This window comes from Chenopodium quinoa, unplaced genomic scaffold (assembly GCF_001683475.1).
Source record: "Chenopodium quinoa cultivar QQ74 unplaced genomic scaffold, ASM168347v1, whole genome shotgun sequence".
Taxonomy (NCBI): Eukaryota; Viridiplantae; Streptophyta; class Magnoliopsida; order Caryophyllales; family Amaranthaceae; genus Chenopodium; species Chenopodium quinoa.
Window position 1 is genome coordinate 11,653 of NW_018742913.1, and position 4,906 is coordinate 16,558.

Here is a 4,906-nt window from a genome sequence, read left to right on the forward strand (position 1 = left end):
AGTTCTACATAGTCCACTCCTCTGATAGCCGACTGAATTGGAAATACAATAGGTGGAACAAGGATCCGCCCCTCCTGGCTGGCAAAAGTGCCTTTCCCCCTCTCCCTAGGCGGGCCCAGGAGGTAATGTTTGACAGGGGTTTGTTCAAAGTGTCCGTCCGGACAAATGAGCAGGGGGAGAAAATAGTCGTCTCTTAGAGCTACATTCCCCTATACAAGTGGTTAGAGGATGGGGTGTTCTTGGCCGCTTGTGGGCTAAGTTCTGAGATGCCGAGAGGTAGTCGACCGTTTGATTTTATGCAACTTTAAATTGCTTTTCAATGATCGTTTACAAATTCTAACTCCTGCTTTTGGTGCAGACAAAGCCATGGAAAAGATCTCAGCAACGAGGAAGCCGGCTGCTGTCTCTGCGGCGAAATATCGCTCGAACGTCCTTAATCAAGCGGGTGACTAGCAAAAAACAGTCGGGACCCCCAAGGTAGTTGTTTATAAAACTTGATATTTTTTAGCAAGGTCAATTTTTGCCCGCCTGTTTTCTGACGCCTTTTCCTTTTGCTAATGCAGAGTGGCTCCACCAGACCTTCTCCCTCTAAGCAATCCCAATCCAAAATCCAAAAGACTGGGACGGGTGATGTGAGTGCATCCGACAAGAACCGGAAGCACATTGCTCACAAGCTTAAAAGAGGAGATGACTCTACTCTCAAAGCTGACAGGGAGGTCAGCAAACCGGATGCCAATCAGGCATCGAATGGTGGCTTTAAGCAACCCACTACTGTTGTCGGCTCAGCATGCCCTATTAGTAACTGGCATTAAAAATGCTAGTTACTAAAACACCACTAGTAACTGGCTAAGATAATGTAAGTTACAAATAATATGACATTAGTAACTGGCCTTGTAGACGAAGGTTACTAATTTGAAATTTGTCAAGGTTGGAAATTCTATTAGTAACCGACCTAATAAATGTTGGTTACAAATATTGAGTCAAATAAAATTTGACCAAATATTTAGTAACTGGCTTGCAAACGCAAGTTAGTAGTACTTTGTGTCAAAAAAAAAAAATTTATTTATTTATTTTCTAACAAACCTAAGTACAGAGTAGCTTTTTTTTCATTTTTCCACTTGCGTTTTCGAATTCATGAGTATTCTTATATACTCATTTGTCTTCCATTAACTTCGATCTCCTTTTTCCTTGATAAAAATAAACGGTTTTAGAAATTTTCAATTAAAAATTGCTTCTTGTTCATGAAGAATGATCTAAAATTCAGCAAAAGAGGGCTATATGGAGGTTAAAAAGAGGTATGTAAAATTTTGAATTAGGGTTCATGAATTAGGGTTGATGTAATGAACTAAATTATCTCTTTAATTAAATAAAAACCCCAATTAGTTGTGAATTATATCTCTTTTAATTTTTCTTTCCATCTGCTCTACGTTACCTTGGGCTTGCTTAGTTTCCATATGCTTAATTATGTCTTGATGATTTACCAACCATTGGTGATTGATTACAGCAGTTTCGGCTAAATTGTTTACTCTATTGCTCTTAAAAGATTTGTTCATTTCCCAAGTGAAGCCTAACATCTCTCTATTTTTTTCACAAATTCATCCATATTCTGCTTCTTTTCTACCATTTTTGCTGAAATCAGCTTGTAAAGTTCACATTTTTTGAGCTTCGAACCTTCAATTTCAACTTCTAGATAACTGGATTTGGGTAACTTTCATAATCCCTTCATCTTTTTTTTCCCGTGTCCTTTTTAGAAAAAAAAATTCAAATTTTAGCTTCTGGGTACCTCGGTTTGGTAGTTTCTGATTTGTTTTAAGTTGTTTTTTTTTTTTAATTTATGCTTAAAGTGTGGCAATTTGCTCTTTCCATTTTCTGTGGATTTTGGGTTATTATGTTTTGATTTAGTAGTTTTTTTTTTATTAATATTTGCTGCTTTTTGTGGATTTAATTTTGTGGCATTTCTAATACTTCGTATGTATATGCAAGTTTAAAGGGTTGTTTGAAAATTGTTCATTGCATGTGTACCTCCCCTTTTCAATTAGTACAAATTGGTTCAGTTAGGTTTCTTATTTATTTGTTGCTATGAACATGAATGATTCTTTGTAATGTTTAGGATTTGGGTGTTAGTTGACTTTTTTTTTTTTATAATTATCTTGGCTTTATTAGTTGTTGATTCCTTTATGAATTATATCATCTTGACATCCATTTTTAGTATATGGGGGCAATTTTAGTGGTACGGAGGAGTAATTAGCCTAGTGTGTAGAGAATGTTAGAGTCCATTGTTGCTTGACATGTTGGTTTTATCCATGGAGGGTGAATATTGTTGTAGTTAGAGGTATATTCGCACAATCGGTTTCTGTATCTTAGACTGTTTTCAACCAAGTTGATGTTAGTTTCCCATTGAAATCCTTCTTTCAAGGGTTTTCCTGAGATAAAGTTATGTAGAAGCTAGGAAATATAAGCAAATTTGTCCCGCACTTTTCATGGTTTCACCCGGGAAATTATCTAGCTGCGACAAGAAATGGATTTTGATTTGTTTAATCCAATTCCGTTTGCTAAGGATGTGGATTCAACGAATTATCATGTCAATAGGAAGAAAGGAAGGGGTTTTTTCTCACTGAGGTTGAGTTGTCATTGTCCATGTTTAATTCGGGCTGGCTTCATTCTACAAGTTTGATTGCCAATTGTGATTTAACATGCTTTAAAAACTTGGTTTGGTTGCTTGTCACCTGATGATTAGCTGCTGATCATGTTGCCATAAGTAGTTCAAGTAATGATGCTATATTAGAAAGTTCTTTGTCCCTGCACATGTTTTCTTATTGTTTATAAACTAATATTTTTGAGGATATGTTACTTTAAGAAGTAGAAATCATTTCCGGATGGTGGCAGTTGATAATTTATGTCATTGACTTGCTTCAGGGACCATAAGTATTTGTTAATCATGGTAGTGGAATTTGTTATCAATTTCTATCAATTTCTTACTGTGATTTTTCTTTGAACATGGGAATTACTTTAATTTCTTCGACCATGTGGTATTGAAGACACTAATTATTTGAATATGAATCTGCATTTTTTTTATAGTTATTTATTTTGTTTCTTGGCTGGTTTTAGGTTAGGACAGGTAGATTTTGCTAGGAAACATCTATTCTATGCAGCACATCAGCCTGAGGCAACAGAACTCCACAAATTCAAGCAGTGGAGAAGCATTTAAATAGATGCTTTGATGCTCGGAAATTTGGAGAATGGAAAACTGCATTGTGGGAAGGAGATGCTGCGATTGCTGCCGGAGTTGACTATTCTCCTCAGGTGAACTTTTTTTTAGTTGTCAATAGGTTGCTGGAATATTATATACTTTCTATTTTTGGAGAAGTCTATAATTTTCTATTTGGTACCCAAGCTAAGTGATTTAATGAATGTCCATCTTCTCTCTTGTAGAGCAGAATCCCTATAGGTTGCTGGATTATAGTATACTTTCTTTTTTGTAACACGTACTAGTGCAGGGCTCATTATTTGCTTCAAATGACTGTAGGCTCATTTGATTTTTGCAATGGTCCGGGCTCAAATATTACTTGTAATGATGCAGGCTTATCAGGTATGCAATTTAAAAATCTCACTAATCTTGGATATTTCTACAACTATATAAGTGGGCGAAACTGCTAGTTCAGGCACCTAAGAAATTGAAATTTGAGCTACTTCAGTACCTTTCAGCTTGTGTATGTAATAGATTGTTCTAGTTCAGACACTTAAGAAACTGAAAATTGAGCTAGTTCATGCACCAAGCATCTGCTACCTTATGTTTTTGTTGTATTTTATATGTGGCGTTTTGAATTCTGTATTGAATTTATTTATGACTAGTTTTGTCTAATAAGTGAAATTACTGGTTTTGATTTCTGTATTGAATTTATTTGTGACTAGTTTTGTCTAATAAGTGGCTGAAATTTTTCTCGTGAGCTTTGATGTTTATATTCTTTTATATCCCCTCAGTTTGATGCATTGACCATGTTGGAAGCGTTCACTTGGTGACTGTCTAAAACAATCCTTTTTAAATTTTGGCTTTTTTATGTTTATATTTCTTTCCCATGCAGAATTCTGTTGCAATATCAAGTGCTAAGTGTAAACTGCTGCAATCCCATACAGAACAGTCAAATTTGTGAAAGCAGACAGAGACAAAATCGTCAAAATTTGAAGGTTGACCATTGTATCAATTAACTAACTAGCTTTTTTTTAGTTATAGAGTATTATTTATTGTGAACTATGAGAGAAATATTTGTAATTTACAAGTACATCAATTCAATATAATTTCCAAGATGTCGCTTAAAGTTGGTCTTATATTGGCTAGATTGATAGTTATTGTATTTTATTAACAATTAATGGTCTTTACATTAAAAAAAATATAAATGTAGTGTACGGGTGGTGGCAGTAGAGGAGTTTGTTACTGCTACCATTTTATTTTTATTTTTTTAAATTAAAAACATTATTCGTAACTGGCGTTATGCTATGCCAGTTACAAATAATACTATATTTGTAACCGGTATAACTTAACGCCAGTTACAAATAGTATGTTTTCTAACTTTGAAAATAGCCTATTTGTAACTAGCATAAGGTTAAGTCAATTACAAATAATATATTATTTGTAACTAACATTAGCCGGTTACGAATAATATTCATTAGTTATAACGGTGGCATTCGCAACCAACAATGCCAGTTACAAAAAGTCAATTTCGCCGGTTACAAATAGCATTTTTTTCGACTAGTGGCAGGAGAGAAGAGGCGCCATGGGAAGGAGGAGGAGGTTCAGCCGGATGGTATAAACCACCTCTATATTGGATACCATCATGTAGATAGTTTCTTAGAATTTTCTTTACTAATTTTAATCTTGTGGCTCCTGTGCAAAGGCCGACCGTCCTCC

The 4,906-nt window shown here is 35.0% G+C and overlaps 1 long non-coding RNA gene across 1 annotated transcript; it reads left to right on the forward strand.

The window, feature by feature from the left end:
- Positions 1-1,079: 1,079 nt before the first annotated feature.
- On the forward strand, positions 1,080-4,316 carry LOC110727627. The gene is made up of 4 exons (XR_002512560.1): positions 1,080-1,295; positions 3,109-3,303; positions 3,527-3,589; positions 4,083-4,316. It is a non-coding gene; the product is annotated as an uncharacterized LOC110727627 (long non-coding RNA).
- The last annotated feature ends 590 nt before the right edge of the window (positions 4,317-4,906 follow it).